The sequence below is a fragment of the Vulpes vulpes genome, unplaced genomic scaffold (genome assembly GCF_048418805.1).
Source record: "Vulpes vulpes isolate BD-2025 unplaced genomic scaffold, VulVul3 Bu000000639, whole genome shotgun sequence".
Taxonomy (NCBI): domain Eukaryota; kingdom Metazoa; phylum Chordata; class Mammalia; order Carnivora; family Canidae; genus Vulpes; species Vulpes vulpes.
Window position 1 is genome coordinate 153,295 of NW_027325681.1, and position 22,717 is coordinate 176,011.

General features: G+C 32.8%; 1 long non-coding RNA gene across 1 annotated transcript in view; it reads left to right on the forward strand.

The window, feature by feature from the left end:
• Positions 1-1,134: 1,134 nt before the first annotated feature.
• Positions 1,135-22,717, forward strand: part of LOC140596590 (uncharacterized) — a 76,097-nt gene continuing 54,514 nt past the window's right edge. The window contains exons 1-2 of the long non-coding RNA XR_011998501.1: positions 1,135-1,317; positions 3,334-3,521. This is a non-coding gene — a long non-coding RNA (uncharacterized lncRNA). The remainder of the gene's footprint in view (positions 1,318-3,333; positions 3,522-22,717) is intronic.

Genomic DNA, 22,717 nt, shown 5'->3' on the forward strand with positions numbered 1-22,717 from the left:
GTTCAGAGCCTGGAGAGGAGACAGAGATGAAATTTTAGGATCTTCTCAGTATTATATATCAACAAAGGAGTTCATTGTTGGTGAGGAGATTTATCCAGATTACCATATAAAGTCACATTTTTACTACAGAATTTGGGCAAATGGGGAATTCATATTATTTCTATGCCAAATATTAAAACCTATAGGGATCCCTGGGTGGGGCAGCGGTTTAGCGCCTGCCTTTGGCCCAGGGTGCGATCCTGGAGACCCCGGATCGAATCCCCCGTCGGGCTCCCAGTGCATGGAGCCTGCTTCTCCCTCTGCCTATGTCTCTGCCTCTCTCTCTCTCTCTCTCTCTCTCTGTGTGACTATCATAAATTAATAAAAAAAAAAATTAAAACCTATGAAGACAACATCAAAATAATATGGTGATATCATTGAGGATTCAGAAGCATCAAAAATGGTTAGCTCTTCTTATCAGAAAAAGAACCCATCAGTTCAGCTAAGATTCTAAATGGGGACCAAAAAAATAATAATATATAGAAAAAAATGCTTGTTGTAGAAACAAAGACCATATAAGCTACACATATTTTTGTCTTTTTATTAGTTATATATTTATATAATTTAACTAATTTTCTTCTTTAGTTTCCTCTCTCATTTTACGGTACTATTTTATACAGGCTAGAGTAGTGATTACTACTAGTAACCTTATTTTATACGTTGCTAGAAATCAAGGATGGATTGTTACTGAACTAAAAGGGATAATGAACATCAGTTAGACATGTAAATGTGACAGATGAAAGTTTGAATCTCCTCTTTGGGAAAAGGGTGAGGACATACTAGGAATTGGTCGTGTTAGGTTAATTGGTAGCAGGCTGTTGCTGGAACTGTTGTTCAAGAGTTTAAGCATAAGAAGAATGTTTGATCAGACGTGGCCATTGAATAGCTGTTGATGGTGGCAAATACGAGGACTGGTTCACTCAGCATCCATTCCTATAATCTCTCAGAAGCAGATAGCAGACAGGTATGAAGTATTTATTCAGGTTTCTTTGTATCTAGACTTAGCATATATTTTATTTTATGACAATTGGATGCATTTATGCAAGACTTAGAGCAAATAAAGTCAGAATTTAAGGTATTCATTTTTCTACACAGGTCATGGCAGTGGCGGAATGATTCTGAAGCCAGCAGATTCTTGATTCATCAATTTTTGCAAAGAACAACTTTTTTGATTTTGGAAGAAACACAATAGATCTTGGTGGTAAAAATTGCTCCTGGGACCTTAACCTAGTTACCTTTCTTCATCTCAGCAATTATATACGGGCCGAATTTTCTATGGTAAGTCATTTCTTTCCCAGTTTAGACAGACAATAATGGTTTCTGTTGGTTATAACTGGACACTCTTCAATATAGCCTCCAAATGAAAACTTGCATAATTTGACCAGAACAAAAGGGCTGAAATTCTAGTAAGAACACCCAGTCACCTGACTGAAAAGAACATTTTAAAATACTTTAAAAGGTTAACAAGATTAGAAGTGGAAAATCCTTCTGTGAAATGACTAACAATATATTGCCAATCTGTTAAGCATAGGATTAGGCAGATGAAGATAAAATATGTTACAGTATCTCTTTAACCCACTGATGGTAAGTAGAAAATGAAGATAATATTATTGCAGATTTTCAATAAAAAAGACCTGTTAAAAAAGCTTGAAACCACACTCTGCAAGCATAGGCAGTAGACACTCGCTAAACAGCTTGTAATTATTTCATAGGGTTTATTTTATTTACCTACTAATATGATTACAACTGTCACTATTTTGGATATCACAATCAATTAATAAATAAAACCAGAAAGACTTATGTGATTTATCTACATGCATCCTAATTGTCTCAAAAGTACCATGTCAAAGGAGGTTATATAACACGAAGTCTACAGATACCAGCAATATTAAAAAGATGAAATGAGATAAACAATGATAACCAGGGGAGGGAATGATAAATCTGCAATGCTAGCTTAGTCCGTTTCACTTATCTCCTGCAGTGAAAAGTAACTTGCTAACTGATTTGGTGTTTCAATTCTCCCAAAAATACTGTGTGAAGATAAAATAAGACTGGCATTGACTACACATTTGCTAAAATGAAAAAAATCAACATTCAAATAATCTGAGGTTTACAGTAAGAAAAGGTGGAAAATGTAGATATGTTCCTAGAAAGAAGTATGGAGGTAGTGCCAGCTCCTTCAAATCCCAACAATCACAAATAAGAGTTTCCTACAGAAAGTATTCAAAATTCACTTTATAGCTGAATTTATAATTAAGGGAGTCAGAAATGTATACATTAAATAGATATCAGTCTCTTAGGATAAACCATACACTTAGGATTAGTCTGTTCTATATCCAAAAAATCATAGTAAAAACTTAATATAGACATTACCTATTAGAATTTGTAGAAAAAAATCAAGGAATATGAAAAATTACCTTGTAAAGAGTAGTCTTATTTATTTTTTCAAAGTCAGTCAAGCTAATTGATACTTTGCAAAAGATATTCAAGTTTAGTTTAAATGGTATATTAATGTTTGTTAAATGTTTTATTTGATAAAACATTTGACTATTACAAAAACAAAATTTACAATTATACAAAGATCAAAGCACTAGAAATCACTAGAAATTATATGCATTTTTAAAAAGGTTTTATTTATTTATTTGAGAGAAAATGAGTGAAGTGAGGAGCAAAGAGAGAAGCCAGCTCTCTGAGCAGGGAGCCCAATGTGGGGCTTGATCCCAGGACCCTGAGATCATGACCTGAGCAGAAGGCAGATGCTTAACTGACTGAGCCACCCAGGTCTCCCCATATTCATGTTTTATTTCTATGATATACAAAATTTGATTCTAGTTTTTCATACTATGTTCCAGTTGCTGTGAGTATCAGGAAACATTAGGAAATATGGTAGGAGTTGAAGCATTGCTTCTATGGGAAACAGTTAAGTTCATGCTGAGTGCCTCTGGTTACATTTTCATCAACTGATTCTGTTTAAAGACATCTTTTTTTTTTTAAAGATCTTATTTATTTTTTTCATGAAAGACACACGGAGAGAGAGAGACAGAGACATAGGCAGGGGGAGAAGCAGGCTTCTCGCAGGGAAACTGATGTGGGACTCCATCCCCGACCCGGGATCATGTCCTGAGCCAAAGGCAGATGCTCAACCACTGAGCTACCCAGGCGTCCCTGTTTAAAGACATCCTATTTAATATATATTGTTGATTCATACCATTGAATTAGTAGCCAGCTGCACTATAACACGTTTGAACAAAGCTTGTATGACACAGACTTTTTTTTTTTTTTTTCTCCTTGTAGCTTTCTTGCATTTAGAAACACTAGACAACACCTCAGGCACTATACTCAGGGGCCATTTAAACAATGATAAAATCACCGACAGCAAAAATATGTGAGAAATGTGGCGCTATATAGATTATGGAAAGGACACTTGTTTGCAGTATGAGGATTGAAACAAGAAGGCACAGCATCACTTTGTTCAACCTCCGGTGAGAATGTGTGCATGGGGCTACTCAAATTTTTCACTGTTCTACATATTCTTGAATGACTGCAAAAATGCCACAAATATTGATTTAGAGGTTACAAATAAATATTAAAAAGATAAACACATAAATCACTCTGTATATGTGTGTATGTATATGTGTGTACACATGAACATACATGTATATATTTATAAATATGTATGCATATATATTTGCAGCCTAAAGTACAAAATATAACATGCAGTATACAAAATAATGCTATTAATAACGTTAAATTAAAAACAGCTTATAGATAAATTGCTAGAAGAAAATAAATAATCTACCATCCATCATTTCAATGGGAGATTTCAGATCACTTTACTTTGTCAATGACCGAAGCGGACAAAAAAAAAATTAAAAATATAAAATATTCATCACAGTGATAGTATAGGTCCATTATCTTTACATGTAAGCAAATACTCAATTTCCTCAAGTATACATGGAACTTTAATAGGCTATAAAATTATTTTTGGTAGGTCTTAAAGAGTCAGGTATAGTCTACATTATCTGTCATGCAATTAAATGAGAAATTGATAGAAACAGTAACAGACCAATAGATTTGGAACTTCCAAGGAAAAACTCATTTTGGAAACTGAAAAATAGTTAGAACTTATCAAAAATAAAAGCTATATGCAAAAACTTGTAGGAAATGGTGTAAGTGGTTCTTAGAAACTTATTTAAATGCCATTAGAAAAGAAAAAGCAAAAAACAAAAAAACAACAAACAAACAACTAAAAGGCCACTTCAATGATTACATGGAAACAAATAATCTTAGAAAAAGGAGAAGAAATAAAACAATCCATATAAAAGAAGATAGAATAAAAACAAAATCAAGAGAATAGAAAAGCAAATTCTTTGAAAAAACAAACTAGTAACATTGGCAATTACTTGTGAGATACTGAGAAAACAAAAAGAAAGCAAAAATTAAAACTATTAGAAATATAGAAGTGATATGCCAATACTGAAATACAAAATATTACAGATATAAAAATGAAAAACTATGCCAAAATAATGAAAATCAAGAACGGACAATCATCTAAAAAGAAATTAATTAAGAAATATTACTCAAGAAGAAATAGGAAATAAGAAGCATCTATAATCACTGGAGAAGTTTAAACAATAATCAAAACTCTATTCACTAAAGAGAACAGTCTTAGAAGGTTTTTAGGAGATTGATACCAAGTATTCAAGTGGCAAAAATATTTCAATCTTATAAACATTCTTCCTGAGAAAAGAAAAAAAGAAAACACAAATGTATTTTATGACACCAAGTTATTCAGGGTGTCACAATCAGAAAAGACCCTACCAAAAAAAAAAAAAAAATTACATCAATCTCAGTCACAAAAATAGATGCAAAAATCCTAAATAAACTTTTACCAAACCAAATCAAACATATGATCATTTTACTACTTACAGCATAAGGATCCAAAAAAATTCAATAGCATTTATGATAAAAACTCAACAAGTTAGGATGGGAAGAAATTATGCTGATAAAGGATATCTTTTTCTTTTATAACTCTACAGAAGATATTATACTTACTAGAGAAAAAACAAGGATGTTTATTAATATTATGCTTGTCTGGCATAATCCTGAAAGTCCTAGTGCTATGAGAAACAACAAAATAAAAATATATATAAGAAATGAAAAACAAAAAAGCATAGCTGTTATTATTTGGATTGTATAATTATCTGAATAAATAGCTAAATAGAATCTGTAGCAGAATTGTTAGAAACAAAAAAGTGTAGTTTTGCTGATGTAAATTTTAAAAATTCAGTTGTGATCTTTCACGCCAATAATAATCACTTAGAATTTAAAGAAATATAAAAATGTAATATAAAATACATTATCATTCAGCAGTAAAAATATATAGAATCTTAGAATAATTTCAATTAAAAGTGTGTGCTACTTCTTGGGCATAAATTTTAGCATTTTCAAATATATGAAACAAGATTTAAATAAATGGAAGTGGAAATCTCATGAATAGAAATATCTAATCCCATGGAAATGTCATTCTAGCAAAATTATATTTTCAATGCATTTTCTAATTAAAATTTCAAGGTCCTTCATAACACTTGATAATATGATTCCAAAATGTATAGGGAAGAGTAAAAGACTAAGTATAACTAATTTAATTCTTAAAAAAAAAAAAAAAAGAACTAATTGTGGGAAAATTCTCTTATCAGCAGTATCTGTAAAGAACTACTGCATTTAAGATAGTGAGGTATTGGCATAGGAATAGATTAACGAATAAAGGAAGGCATAATTAGAACACCCCCCCCCCCAAATACTTATACATACCTAATTGCCTGGGTTATGATAAGAATTGGGATAATGTAGGAATTTTATATGAGTGGGGAAAATAATAAACTCAAAAATAAATAATACTAGGACAATTTATTATATTAAGAAATTGATTCTTAAACTATAGATACACACATTAAATCTTAGTTGCAGATGGAAAATACATCTAAATTTGAAATATATTGGGGATCCCTGGGTAGCTCAGTGGTTTAGCACCTGCCTTTGGCCCAGGGTATGATCCTGGAATCCTGGGATTGAATTCCACATTGGGCTCCCTGCATAGAGCTTGCTTCTCCCTCTGCCTGTGTCTCTGCCAGTCTCTCTCTCTGTGTGTCTCTCATGAATAAATACAATCTTAAAAAAAAAAAAGAAATGTATTATGAAATCTGTATGACTTCAATGTAGAGATGTATGTTAACTCAGTATTTGGATCAAACAGTGCAATTATTTTGATACCTTTAATTAAATGATGATATATCAGTTAATTGTATAACAAGCCACTATAAAATTACTGACTTAAAATAACAATCATTTATTTTTGTGCACGAGATACAGAAGGTTGGGAAATTCTTCTAATCTTGGTTGATTTGGGTTTGGCTTGTTCAGCATCTGTTATAAACTGGTGGCTCCTGGTTAGAATGGCCTTGGTGGAAATGACCAGGCTCTGCCCCATGTGGTCTCTCATCCTTCTATAAACTTACATGAACGTGTATTCATGGAAGAGGTAGGTTCCAAAGTCTTTGGAGATCATAAAAAAGCAAATTGTTATAACTGGCACAGTGTTATTTCCTTCATTGTATCAGAATGTAAAATATATTTTACAGAATGTAAAACATCCAGAGATAAGATTCAAGGAGTAGAAAAAAAAACAAAAAAACAAAAAAAAACAAAAGATTCAAGGAGTAGGAAAATAGATTCTACCTCCTAATGTATAGAGCAGAAATGTGGAAATGCCAAGAAGGCAGATTTAGAGAATTGTGCAGAATTTTGTTCCATTTTGTAATCAATCTAACTAGAGAAAGTATAATTTCTTTAATTTATTTTAATTGGAAGTAAATATAACACCAAAGATGTTTTTCAGAAGACATCTTGTATCTTTTCAATATTAGATAATGTCATTTTCCCTATCACTGATATGCACTAATAATATATTAAAGGAAAAACAAGATAACCTTCTCTTCTAGAAATCTTCACTGTATCACCACACTTTCTCACCCTAATTTCTTTCTTGCTTTTGTGGGATTTAATGAGGACCAAATTACACATATGGTTATAAATTAACGAAAATTAATTTAACTCTTAGGGCAAATATTTCATGGTATTGCCAACTCAACACATTGTAAAAATGCAAGAAATGTGGGGATCCCTGGGTGGCTTGGCAGTTTGACACCTGCCTTTGGCCCAGGCCGCGATTCTAGTGTCCCGGGATCGAGTCCCACATCGGGCTCCCTGTGTGGAGCCTGCTTCTCCCTCTGTCTATGTCTCTGCCTCTCTCTCTCTCTCTCTCTCTCTCTCTCTCTCTCTTTCTCTGTCTCTCATGCATAAATAAATAGAATCTTTTTTTAAAAAAATGCAAGAAATGGATAAAACTTTTAAAAATTTAGTGAAAAGATATGTTTATAATAGACATTCATAAGAGCATTATGTGTTCCATTGAATTGCATTACAATTTATTGTCAATGACTTACAAGAGGTTAAAAACATCGTTTATCCTCTGATAGACTTCTCTTTTTTGTATTTTACTATGTCCTTAAATTACTTAAGTAGAATTAACTTAGGTGGGCAATGATTTTCAGTGGAATACAAAAGGAAGAAAACAACTTTTTGATATATTGTTCATAGCCAGAGATGCTCAAAGGATAAATGTTTCTAATTTCAAAATGGACCAGACATCCAATTCTCTTTTGATTCTCATAAATTTTGTTACAAATTTATACTAAGGTATGTAATATTCAATTTTTATTGCTAAAAACCCACATTAGAGAATTCCTAAAAATATTTTTGAATAACAGTATAATAGCAGATTTTCAAAATAGTAACACTTTAAAAATACTAATTTTTGTCTATGAAGGAATTAAAGATTTGTGGAATCTTTACAAATGTATGTGCCAAAACTATTATAAAAAACTCTTGAAATTATACTCTAAAAGCAGTTTTATACTTGAGACCATGAAATAAAGTTCAAATATAGATGGTTAGAAATCTGCAATTATGTGCCAAATGTGCAAATATTTGAACAGGCTGAGATCTTTCATAACTTTGATTGCTTTGATAAAACATGGCAAAAGGTAAAATGGTAAAACAGTTTATTATATTATATTATAACTTTAAATAGTTTATTATAACTTTAAATAGCTTTTATTAATATTATTACATTTTTAAAAATCCATATCAGCTTTTGAAAAAGAATACACCAAAACATAGTTTTTTTGGTAATTATTTGTTTATTCATTTATTTTAGCTTTTTGTTGAGATGAAGTTTATATGTGGAAAAATGTACATCTTAACAGTATAATTTGATTAGTTTAAATAACTGAATATACTCATAAACCAGTACAGCAGGCAAGATATGGCATATTCCGATCACACCAAAAAGGTTTATTATGTGATCTCATCAGTTCCCATTTCTCTAAGGCAATCATTGTTTGATTTTTAATACCATTATTTGGACTTGTTCTTGACCCTCATAAGAAGTGAATCATGAATTAAATTTAACTTATCTGCATGTATTTACATTTAAAGGTTTTTTCCAATTTTTTTCTCCTTCAAACTATTTTTAGATTTATTGAGGTATAATTGACATAAAATATTATATTAGTTCCAGATGTATAACACAGTGATTTGTCATTTCTATGCATTGAAAAATGGTCACTACAGTAAGTTTTGTAACAATCTATCCCTTAGAAAGTTAATAAAATATTAGTGACTTTATTCTTATACTATACATTACATTTTCATGGCTTGTTTATTTTATAGTGGGCATTTTTTACTTCCTAATCCCCTTCACCCATCCTTCCTAAACCCCAAACTCTGGTGACTACCTATTAACTACCTATATATTCTTTACATCTATGAGTCTAGGTTTTGTTTGTTTTGTTTTGTTTTATATTCCACATATAAGTGAAACCATGCAGTATTTGTCTTTCTCTGACTTAATGACTTAATTCATGTAGGACCGTTTAGATCCATTCATGATTTCACATGTGGCAAGATTTCATTCTTTTTAGTACTGAATAACGTTCCATTGGATATATATGCCAAATCTTCTTTGTCCATTCATCCATCAATGGTGCTTAAGTTGTTTTCATATCTTGGCTCTACAAATAATGCTGTAATGAACATAGGGGTGTACATATCTTTTTGAATTAGTTTTTTTTGTTGTTGTTGCTTTGGGTTTTTTTTTTTTTTTGGATAGATACACAGTAATGGACTTGCTGGATCATATGGTAGTTCTTAATTTTAATTTTTTGAGGTACATCCATACTGCTTTTCATAGTGGCTGCACTAATTTGCATTACCACCAACAAAGCACAAATGTTCCCTTTTCTCCACATCTTTGTCAACACTTGTTTCTTATGTTTTTTATTTTAGTCCTTCTCACAGATGTAAAGTGATAATCTCATTACAGTTTTAATTTGTGTATCCCTGATAATTAGTGTCATTGAGCGGCTATTCGTATGCCTGTTGGCTATCTGTATATCTTCCTTGGGAAAAAAATGTCTATTTGGACCCTTTGGCTACTTTCCTAAGTAGACTTTTTTTGTTTTAGTTTTATGAGTTCTTTATATATTTTGGATATTAATCCCTTATCAGATATGTCATTTGCAAATATCTTCCTCATTCAGTATATTGTCTTTTCATCTTACTGATGGTTTTCTTCATTGTGCAGATGCTTTTTAGTTTGATATATTCCCATGTATTTATTTTTGCTTTTGTTTTCCTTGAATTTGAAGTCAGATTAAAAAAAACAACAACAATAAAACATGTTGCTAAGACTGATTCAAATATTTTACTACCCATGTTTTCTTTGAGGAGTTTTATGGTTTCAGGTCTTACATTCAAGTTTTTAATCTATTTTGAGTTAATTTTTGTGTTTGGTGTAAGATAAAGGGTGAGTTTCATTCTTTAACATGAGCTGTCCAGTTTTCCCAACATTATTTATTGAAGAGACTGTCATTTCCCCATTATATATTCTTGCCTCTTTTGTCATAGATTAATTGATTATATATGTGTGTGGTATATGTCTGGGATGTCTATTCTCTTCTATTGCTTCATGTCTGTTTTTATGCTAATACCATACTGTTTTAATAACCTTAGCTGTGAAAGATCTGTTCTACTAGTCTTTAGGTCATTTTCAGAGTGAGTTACATCATGTGCAGTTGTTGCCTCAGTGTGTCTGTGGAATGAGACAAGTTCAGGGTCCTTCTACTCTGCCATCTTCCCAAATATCTTCAAAAACAGTGTTTAATTGTCAAATAGCTCATCAAATTTTTTGAGTTACATTTTGAATGATGGGCAAGAGAGATGGGTCATTTTTCTTATGAACTCCACTTAACAGGTAAAACAAACTTTAAATAGGAATATCATAGTGTAGTGAGTGGCAAGGAGAAATATAGGGAATTATTATCATAATCCATATTTTGTCCTCTCCTGTCTCAGAACCACCCCATATCTGTTCACTCCATGTAGATTGTTATTCCCCCTTTATATGCCCTTCATATAGATAGTCAATTTTCCAATGTTGATTTAGTTATCATATTTTTAAGAAAACTTTCTCTGGATTATCTTCTTTTAAGAATACTCCCAAATCTGGATTAGAAACCTCCTTTGTTGGGCTTTATATTACTTGTGTATCCCTTATTAGAGCAATCCACATAGTCTATTATTATTGTCTGTTTGCATATTTGTTACTTCCACTAAGCAATATTATTTTATTTTCATCTTAACTCTACTATGTTTCACACAAAATCTGTATGCAACTGATACATCCACTCCCATGAAATAGACAAGCAAATTGAGATCCAGAAGGGTTATATATTTGGCAAGATCATGAAACTTAATAAAGAGTAGAGTCAAGATTAAACCAAAGTAAATGAAGGTTGACCATTGTGGGTAACCACAAATAAATCACCCTCAACAGAATCATGACTGGCTACTTTGATGAGAAATGCTTCCAGCAATAAAATATTCAAGAAGTAATAACTTGAAAATCATTATTCCTAATTGTGCTTTTCTTTTAAAATATCCAAAATTTTCCCATTAATAAATTACACAAATTCTTCTTGTATATTCTTATATGCCAACTTTAAGATAATTTCTTTTATAGTAATTTAGAGCCAAAAGATACAAGAAAGTGCTTTGTTAAACAAAGACAGAATTTTCAAGTCTTTTAATATCCCCAACATACATATCATAGAACTTACAGATTTCCCTTATGGTTTATTTTAATCAAAAGATATAGTTTTAGTACTCCACGAGGAATCACACACAGATAATATTGCAATTTCAAGAGAGAGAAGTTATCCTTATTAAGTCTGTTATTTAATTATTGATTTTACTCTGATCTTGATGGTTGAAAGGAATTTGGATATGGAGGGTGAATGATGCAAAATACAATATGTTGGTTTTATGTTTGTAACAAAGGATATTTTCCAAGAATATTTCTGCACATAAAATCCAGTTATGCTTGAAGTTATTCATTCTTCGTTACTCCTTTCTCTATTTCATACCTGTCAAGAGCATGATGCCCCTCTCCAGTAGCTAGCAAAACAGATCTTAAATGTAGAACAACCAATTGCATCTATCCACCCATGTATAGTGTATAATATTAAACGTAACCTCTATCCTGTGGGAGCCTCTATTTTTCTTCCAAGACAACTTGGAAGGACTTAATCCTTCTTTAAAATAACTTTTCTTTCTTTAAAATAACTCCCCCTACAGAGGCAATGGTGACTAATAGAAATTTCAAAGGGAAAGAGTATATGGCTTACACTACTCTACGACATAAAATTTCCTTAATTCTCTTTTGACATAACTCCACTTTAAGCATCTCTCTAACTGCCCACAAACATGGCATTTTCTACCTGGATTTGTATATTCAGGAGTCAGTGTTGCTTTTTCCACCCTTCCCCTATTTTTATTTTTCTCTAAGCATTTTGCTGTGCTTCTCTCCTTTTTTTTTAAGCAAATTAATTTTACTGTCCCTTTTTCCCCAAATGCACATATTCAGATACTTTGGCCATTCATCAGGGAAAAGACTCTGTGCATTTCTGGGGTTCACCGACCTTAGAAAGGAGTAGAGAATTATAAATATCATTTTCTTCCTAATCAGTGTCCTGTCATTCAAAGATCCTGTACCTTTGATGATGAAATCACATGGCCTTCTGATACTCTGAAATAACATTATACTGACTTCAGCTTCACCTGTTTTTAAATAGTGGTGATTCCCATATTTGGGGGGGTAATGTACTATCATTCTTAAATAATAAGCATGCATGCAGGAAACTTAGCTTGGTGGCAATGAGTCATCAAGATGGGCAATTTTATAAAGGCAAGAGTGTAAAAATAAACTTTAAACACTCTAGTGGATTGAGTGGTGGCCACCTCAAATATATGTCTACTGGGAATTTGTGAATGTGACCTTATTTGAGAAAAGTGACTTTTAGATGTAATTGCACTAATGATCTCAGGATGAGATCATCTTGGCTTAATCAGGTGGACCCCTAATCCATTAGAAGAGAAGACAACAGAAAGGCATGTAGACTGGGAGGTGATTGAAGACTGGGGCAGAGATAGTAATGATGTGTTTATGAAATAAGTATGCCAAGGCTTGCTGGCAGCCACTAGAAGCTAAGAGACACGCATGGTATATATTCTTCCTTAGAGCTTCTGGAAGAAATCAACTCTGCTGGCACCTTAATTTTGGCTTTCTGGCCTCTAGAACTATGAGAAAAACAATTTCTGTCACTTTAAAGCATCCAATTTGTGTTATTTTGTTATGGCAGTCTTAGGAAGCTAATACAGATATTCTTTGTCTCAAACTAATTATATTACATAACAATAGATATTTATTGCTCATAATCCCTTATTTGGTAGCAGTATGGTATAGAAAATCAGGGAATGACCTTAAAAACATATCAATAAATTTAAACTTACATCCCAATTTTACCTTTTATGGGCTTTGTCAATAATTCATATCCTTAATGTTTTATCAAAAGCATGATATAATAATAATATATTGCATGAGGTGAGGGGTACATGATCTAATTTTCCTACAACTTTAGTTTTAATTATTTTATTTATACAATTATATTGTTATAAATTTAAAGAAAATGAACTAGTACTGTAAGGTTTATTATAGAATTGAGCAGTTCTGTGCTCTATTCCCTCTATAGCCCTATCACAGTATTCTTATTTCCTATTATTTCTTCTTTCCTTGCCTTTTAAAGATGTTTATGTGTTAACTTTATAAGCCTTGCCACATGAACCCACTATAGGCACTCATGATGTGGTTGTTTGCTCCCTCAAAGTAAGCATGAGTATTTCTCAAACCTTTCTAATGTTTTTAACATTTCTCTGTTGAGTTAAGACCCACCAAGATAATTTCCCTTTGAATGAACTCAAAGTTAAGTAATCATAGATCTCAACTTCATCTGCAAATGTCTCTTTCTAAGTAAAGTTATATTTACAGGAATGATATACCATCATATCCACAACATTTAAAAGGTTGGGATTTTATGGAGTCTATACAGGGGCAGGTAGGAATCTGCAGTGTCATCTTAGAGTCTTGCCTTCCATTATCTATAATATATCCTTTATTGAAAAAAATATATATACTTTGTTGAAAAATGATTTCATATATATAATTTGTATAATACACACACACATTTACTGACATTTTCCTAAAATCTTGGTGGTGTTTATGGGTAAGCCAGAGAGAAAAGTATGAGGGAAATGTTTAGAACTTCAAATATATCAGGGCTTACATTTCTTTTAGGTGATCTAACATAAAATTAACTGCTGGAATCCTATGTTTGGATAATCTTTCTGTTCTAAAGAGAAATGACTCTGCTTTACTCATACTATCACATCATCAAGATGTAACTATAAGCAGATCTTCATGATGATCTTGCAAGAATGTTTTGTCTCTAATTACTGTGTATCTGAAACAACATACAAAATACTACATGATAGATTATAGATCATTTCATAAAATTACCATAGCTCTACAGATTAACAATTTATTTACAATAGAGAAAGGTCATTTCTGAACTTACCATGCCAAGCAATTCTTAAACACATTGTTAGCTCAGAGATAAAAGCTGTCACTAAATTATGCTATTCTGTGATTTCCAATGATACATCAATAAACAGGAATTAGAAATTCATATGAGCAGAGCCAAAATATCCTTTTGGCAAACCAATATTTTGATATTAATGTGCCTCTGATTTTTCAGGATAGGTTCACAAGGTATAATGGGGCCGATACTGATGCCACGAATATCACTTGGGAAGTTAGAAATGCAAAATCTAGGACCCCATTGCAGACTTATTTAATGAAAATGAATTTTAACAAGGTTCTCTAGGTGATTCAAAGGCACATTAAATTTCAAGAAGCAGTACTCTAGTTAACAACTCTCACTGTATGATGAGGGTACTATGTGTCAGAAATGGTACAATTTGTCTGAGATCCCATAGCTGGTTAAAGGAAAAGCTGAAAAGTAGTACCTAATTCTCTGGACTCCTAACCCATCACTCTTCCAACACCTTTATTTGTCATGTCCAAATAAGCCTTTAAGTTTTGGAGAACAATGACATCAATTTAAGTATTGGACTCTATGCAACATGAGATTATTTAGGAATCCTACGTCTACATGGTAAACTAAATGGGATAACCACAATACAAAAGAAGCAAAAGTTCTCTTACACTGCTTATTTCTGAAAACAAAGAGTGATAAATTTCAGAAAGGGAGGTGAAAGAATAGGCTAATTTACTATGAAAATAGCAATAGCAAAACCCAACATGTATAAAAATAAGGCTGAATCACTTAACATTTGTATAGCTACTCAATGGCAAGCTTCACTTTCTTTCTTTTCTTCTTCTTTTTTAAAACTATTTCTTTCAGTTCCTAATATCTACATAGGTCACATAGTACGGAATCAATAAACTTGTCATGCTGATCTCTTCAATGATTTTCTAAATCCAATGAAAAATAATTTTGGAATTAAGGTGAAATGGTTTGCATTTCAATTTCTCATTATGCACAACTTAATAATTTTTGGTCCCCTAAATGATGTGAAATTATAAAAGCAGTATCTCTTGCTTTGTACTTGAAATAATAAGTAAACTTCAGGTGGAAAAACCCAGTGTTTTCAAAGATCCCAGGCAGCAATGCTTGACATTTATTAAATCACTTGTTACAGAGGAGTAGAATCAATTTGAACAGTTTCTACCTGTGTATGTATCATTTTCTCTTCTTAAAATGGATGTGTGAGATCAACATTGAATCTTTTTGCAAGGCTTAAAGGAGAGTGATGCAAGGTAGTTTATCATTTGATGCTAGAAAACGAAATACAAAGGGGGTAGGTTTGTTAAATATTTAGTTAAGTAATTAATAGGAGAATAGAAGGATCTCTGTTCTTTCATCCGTTAAAGAGTATATTAATCCAATAACAGTTCTAGATTGAATTATTTTCCTATAGCAACTGTTAATTTAAGAGGTATAAAGACTCTATTTTTGAAAAGGCAAGATGGCAGAAGAGTAGATGTCCTCATTTCATCTGGTCCTCCAAATATAGCTAGACAACTTTCAAACCATTCTGAACACCTATGAATTCAACCTGTGTTCTAAAGAAGGGAAGCTGAACACTACAAATGCAAAAGTGACTACTTCTTGCAAGAGAGGTGCAGCTTCTAGGGGAGAAAGAACTCACAGGGCAAACAGCTTACACTGAGCCTGGCCACCTGACAAGGCACAGACCTGAGAGCCAGTGCAGCAGGCCCCTCCCCTAGAAGACCAGTTGGAAGAACAGGGGAACAGCAAGTTTACTGACCAAACAGGACGGAAAAACTCTAGGACTGAGAGAAAATAGTATATATAACTCAAGGTTTTTTTTCTTATGATTCATTTATCTTTCAGGTTAAAAATTTCCAACATTCTTTCTTTTTTCCTGTCTTAACCATAATGTTTTATCAACTCATTTTTAAGTCTTTTCCCTTTTGACTTTCATATTTTTACAATTACAAGTTATAAATATATTGTTCATTTATGGCTCCTTTCACAGCGTTCAATTTAATTTTTGTGGGTTTTAAAATTTGTTTTGTATTGTTTTATAATTTTGGAATTTAGTACCTTCTAACATTTGGACCAAAATACACTCAGAACCAAGTGGATCACTGTGTTGGTCCACTCTGTGAGATTATATTCTCTCTCTCCCTTCCCACCCCCCCCCCACTTTTTCCTTTTCTTTTTATTGCTGTTGCTGTTGTTTCTTTATATAAGTTTTGCTTTTTTATATAAATTTAGAATTCAGTACCTTCTAACATACAGGCAAAAATACACTCAGAACCAAGTATATCACTGTCTTGGTCCACTCTGTGAAACTATATTCTCTCTCCCTCATCATTCCCTTCCCCCTCTTTTTTTTTTTTTTAATTTTAGTTTTTAAATTTTTTTTTTCTCTTTTGTTGACTTTTTTATTTTCTGGCTCCTGACCTCTTCAGAATTGTCTAGTGTGTATTTTGCTTGAATCATGGTTTATATTTTTGACTGTGTTCACTCATACAGCCATTCTGAACTGGACAAAATGACTAGAAGGAAGAATTCACCACAAGAGAGAACCAGAGGTAATACTCTCTGCCAAGGATCTAATGGATATGGATTTAAGTAAGATGTCAGAGATAGAATACAGAAATTATGATTATAAAATTACAGGTGGGTCTTGAAAAAAAATAAAAGACTCTAGAGAATCTCTTTCTGCATAAATGAGATCTAATCAAGCCAAAAGTAAAAATACTCTGAGATGCAATCTAAACTGAATTCTCTACCTGCTAGGGTAAATGAGGCAGAAGAGAGAGTAAGTGACATAGAAGACAAATTGATATAAAGGAAAGAAGCCAAGGAAAAGAGAGAAAAACAACAAAGAGCCAACAAGGAGAGGCTCCAAGAATTAAGTGATAGCTTGAAAAAGAATAGCATCCATCTTATTGGGATTCCAGAGAACATAGAGAGAGAGAGAGAGGACCAGAAAGTATGTTTGAAAAAAATCATAGCTGGAACTTCCCTAATCTGGGGAAGGAAACAGGCATTCATATCCAAGAAAGAGGACCTCCCCCCAAATCAACAAAATATAATCAACACCCTGACATATAATAGTGAAGCTTGCAAATTTCAGAGATAAAGAGAAATCCTAAAAGTGGCTTGAGAAATTCTTGTGTCAAGAAGTATCTAATGTATATGTCTCTAATGTATATGGGGAGAAATATGAGATTAACAGTAGACCTATCCACAGAGACCTGGCAGGCCAGAAAAGGCTGGCATGATATATTCAGGGTACTAAATGAGAAAAACGTGCAGCCAAGCATACTTTACCGGCAAAGCTATCATTCAGAATAGGAGAGATAAAGATCTTTAAGGACAGACAGAAACTGAAAGAATATGTGACCACCAAACCAGGCCTGCAAGAAATATTAAAGGGGATCCAGTAAGCAAAGAGGGAGCCTAAAGAAACAATCTGCAGAAACAGGGACTGTGCAGGTAATATAATGACACTAAATTCATATGTTTCAATAGTTACTCTGAATGTGAATGGGCTAAATTATCCAGTCAAAAGACACAGAGAATCAGACTGTATAAAAAAGCAAGAGCTATCTATATGCTATCTACCAAAGACTCATTTTAGGCATAAGAACAACTTCAGACCGAAAATGAGGGGGTGGGGAACCATTTACCATAGAAATAGCCCTCAGAAGAAAGTCAGGTAGCAATCTTCATATCAGATAAATTAGCTTTTAAACCAAAGACTACTGAGAGATTAGGAGGGACACTATATCATACTTAAAGGGTATATCCAACAAGAAGACCTAACAATTATGAATACTTATGCCCCTAATGTGGGAGAGGAATTATATAAACCAATTAATAGCCAAAGTAAAGAGACACATAGATAATAATACACTAATAGTAGAGTTCAACACTCTGCTCTCAGTCAAGGACAGATCTAAGTATAAGATCAGCAAAGAAACAAGGGCTTTGAATGACACATTGGACCAAATAGACTTCACAGATACATACACAACAAAACAAAACAAAAAAAGCCTAAACCAAGCAAGAGAAGAGAAATAATAAAGATTAGAGCAGAACTCAGTAAAATACAGACCAGAAGAACTATAGATCAGATCAACGAAACTAGGAGCTGGTTCTGTGAAAGAATTAAAAGATAGATTAACCCCTAGCCAGACTTATTAAAAAAAAAAAAAGAGGAAAGACTCAAATTAATAAAATCATGAATGAAAGAGATCACAAACAACACCAAGGAAATACTAACGATTTTAAACACGTATTATAAGCAATTGTAAGCCAACAAATTAGGCCATCTGGAAGAAATGGATGCATTCCTGGAATCCTAAAAATTACCAAACTGAAACAGGATGAAATAGAAAACCTGAAAAGATCAATAACCAGCAAGGAAACTGAAGCCATCATCAAAAACCTCCAAAGATGCAAAAGTACAGGGCCAGATGGCTTGGCTTCATAGGGAAATCCTAGCAAACATTGAAAGAAGAAATAATACTTATTCTACCAAAGCTATTTCAAAGATATGGAAAGAAAGTTTGACATCTTCATTGCCAATTTGAATGTTTTTTATTTCTTTTTGTTGTCTGATTGCTGAGGCTAGGATTTGTAGTACTATGTTAAATAGCAGTGGTGAGAGTGGACCCCCCTGTCATGTTTCTGATCTTAGGGGATGGACTCTCAGTTTTTCCCCATTAAGAATATTTGCTGTGGGCTTTTCATAGATGGCTTTTAAGGTGCTGAGGAATGTTCCCTTTATCCCTACACTCTCAGAGTTGTGATCAGGAATGGACGTTGTATTTTGTCAGATGCTTTCTCTGCATCTATTGAGAGGATCATATGGTTCTTGTATTTTCTCTTATTGATATGATCTATCACATTGATTGTTTTATGAGTGTTAAACAAGCCTTGCATCCCAGAGATAAATCCACTTTGTCATGGTGAATAATCTTCTTTATGTACTATTGGACTCTCCCTCTTCCCAGATAACATGATACTGAAAATAGAAAACCCAAACGACTCCACCCCAAGATTGCTAGAACTCATACAGCAATTCGGCAATGTGGCAGGATACAAAATCAATGCCCAGAAAGATCAGTGCCATTTCTGTACACTAACAATGAGATTGAAGAAAGAGAAATTAGGGAGTCAATCCCATTTACAATTGTACCCCAAAACATAAAATACTTAGGAATAAACTTAACCAAAGAGGTAAAGGATCTATACCCTAAAAACTACAGAATACTTCTGAAAGAAATTAAGGAAGACAAAAAGAGATGGAAAAATATCCCATGCTCATGGATTGGAAGAATTAATATTGTGAAAATGTCTAGGCTCCCCAGGGCAATTTACAGTTTCAATGCAATCCCTATCAAAATACCATCTATATTCTTCAGAGAGTTGGAACAAATAATCTTAAGATTTGTGTGGAATCAGAAAAGACCCCAAATATCCAGGGGAATATTGAAAAAGAAAACCAGAGCTGGGGACATCACAATGCCGGATTTCAGGTTGTGCTACAAAGCTGTGATCATCAAGACAGTTTGGTACTGGCACAAAAACAGACACATAGATCAATGGAACAGAATAGAGAACCCAGGAATGGACCCCCAACTCTGTGGTCAACTTATCTTTGACAAAGCAGGAATGAATATCCATTGGAAAAAAGACAATCACTTCAATAAATGATGTTGAACATCCATTGGACAGCCATATGCAGAAGAATGAAACTGGACCATTCTCCTACACTATACACAAAGATAAACTCAAAATGGATGAAAGATCTAAATGTGAGACAACAATCCATCAAAATCCTAGAGGGGAACACAGGCAACACACTCTTTGAACTTGGCCACAGCAACTTCTTGCAAGATACATCTCTGAAGGCAAGGGAAACAAAAGCAAATTGAACTACTGGGACTTAATCGGATAAAAAGCTTCTGCACAGCAAAAGAAACTGTCAACAAAACTAAAAGACAACCTACAGAATGGGAGAAGATATTTGCAAATGACAGATCAGATAAAGGGCTAGTATCCAACATCTATAAAAAACTTATTAAACTCAACAGCAAAGAAACAAACAATCCAATCATGAAATTGGCAAGGGCATGAACAGAATTTTCACAGAGGAAGACATAGACATGGCCAACAAGCACATGAGAAAATGCTCCACTTCACTTGCCATCAGGGCAATACAAATCAAAACCACAATGAGATACCACTTTACATCAGTGAGAATGGCTAAAATTAATAAGACAGGAAACAAGATGGGATGTGGAGAAAAGGGAACCCTTTTGCACTGTTTGTGGGAATGCAATTGGTGAAGCCACTCTGGAAAATGGTGTGGAGGTTCCTCAAGAAGTTAAAAATGAGCTACCCTATGACCCAGCAATTTATGGGCATTTACCCCAAAGGTATAGATGTAGTGAAATGACAGGACACCTGCACCTTGATGTTCATAGCAGCAATGTCCACAATAGCCAAACTGTGGATGGAGCCACAGTGTCCTTTGATAGATGAATGGATAAAGAAGATGTGTTATATATACAATGGACTATTACTCATCCAAAAGAAAGGATGAATACCTACCATTTACATCGATGTGAATGGAACTGAAGGGTATTATACTGAGTGAAGTAATCAATCGGAGAAAGATAATTATCATAGGGTTTCACTCATATCTGGAATATAAGAAATAGTGCAAGGGACCATAAAAGAAAGGAGGGAAACTGAGTGGGGAAAATTAGAGAGGAAGACAAATCATTAGAAACTCCTAAATCTGGGAAACAAAGGGTTGCAGAAGGGGACGTGAGTGGAGGGATGGAGTAACTGGGTGACAGGCCTTAAGGAGGGCACACAATGAGATGAGCACTAGGTGTTATGCATTATATTGGCAAATTGAATTTAAATACATTGTAAAAAAGACTTTATTCTTTAACCATTCTTGCATATCAAATCATAACTATTTGGAACTTGTAATAGGATGTCAGTGTGTATGTATATGTGTATATATATATATATATGTATGTGTATATATATGCATATATGTGTGTGATTATACACAGTGTTTATAAAATCAATACAGTAAAATGATACTTCTGCCCTAATAAATTATTTAATCACTTTTAAATTTAAAATGGACTTAACTTTCAAAGTTTACTAGGAAGAATTTCATATATATTTGTATGTATATGTCTGTGTATATATATATATATACACACACAAACCCCCCAAGATAACAGTGATTCTCCCCATTGTCTAATATAAGTAAACAAATAATGCTGAGAACCAGTTTTCCTGAAAACAACTTAAGAGTTTTACATAATGCCTCCATTCCATATAGGCTTGCTTGCTGACTGGCAAGAACCATATTTTTCCAGTTTCTGGAATACTTTTATTATTGTTTAAACTCCATCTGGCTAAATACCAAAAAAGAGCCAGAAGTATTATGTGTAGGTTCTATTGTAGACTTTTTGTTTTTTGTTAGTTATTTAATAGTGTCCTATTCTTTTCCTAGTCCTATTTTTCTTTATTTTGAAATGAGCTTGCGATATTGATTTTGATGGTAGTCTAACCTGCCTTTTATTTGATTTTTGCTCTTATTGATTCTCTTTTCTTCTCTCTCTTTCGTTTTTTGCTTATTGCATTTTTGAGATAAATGCTTCTTAGGTTACTTGAAAGGTCCTTGCTCTTATTCTGGGATGAATAATATCTTTTCTTTAGCAATGTCTTAAGGCTCTGAATTTTTATTTTGTTTAAATGCAAAAGGTTTAATTTTGTCCTTTTTTTTCAAAGAAGATATGAGAAAAAATTATGAGGACAGTGTTACTTTGATACCAAAATCAGACAAAGATATCACAAGAAAATAAATTTACTGATTAATATTTTATGAATATAGATGTGAGAATTATGATCAAGATACTAGCAAACCAAACCCACCAACATATATATATATATATATATATATATATATATATATATACACTATACCATGAACAAGGGAGATATATTCCTGGAAAGGAAAGTAGGGTTCATTCAAAGTAAATTCATATTTATGAATTACTATAATATAGTATATCTATTGAATAAAAGAGAATCATATGATCATCTTAATAGATACAGAAGAAGTATTTGACAAACTCTGATGTCTTTTTATGATAAAAATAGAAACGATGAATAGAATGTAACTTTCTCAACCTTATAAAGGGCTAAAACAAAAAACCCATGTTAATATCATATTTAATTTACAAACCATGATGTTTTCATTCTAAGATCATGAACAAGTTAAGGATTTCCACTTTTGCCATTTGTACTCATCATTGTATGAGAAGTTCTAGCCAGGGAAATTAGGCAAGAAAATAAAAATATTGAGATAAGAAAGATAAAAGTAAAATTATTTCACAGATTATATGATATTGTGTAGCCTTAGGAATACAAAATATTATTAAAATTAATAAATTTGCCAAAAAAATCCTAAGATAAGGTGATTATTACCTATAGTAATACAATGCAATCTTATTTTTAATTACTTTTGTTAAAAGACAATTACCAAAGAAATCACTGAAAGT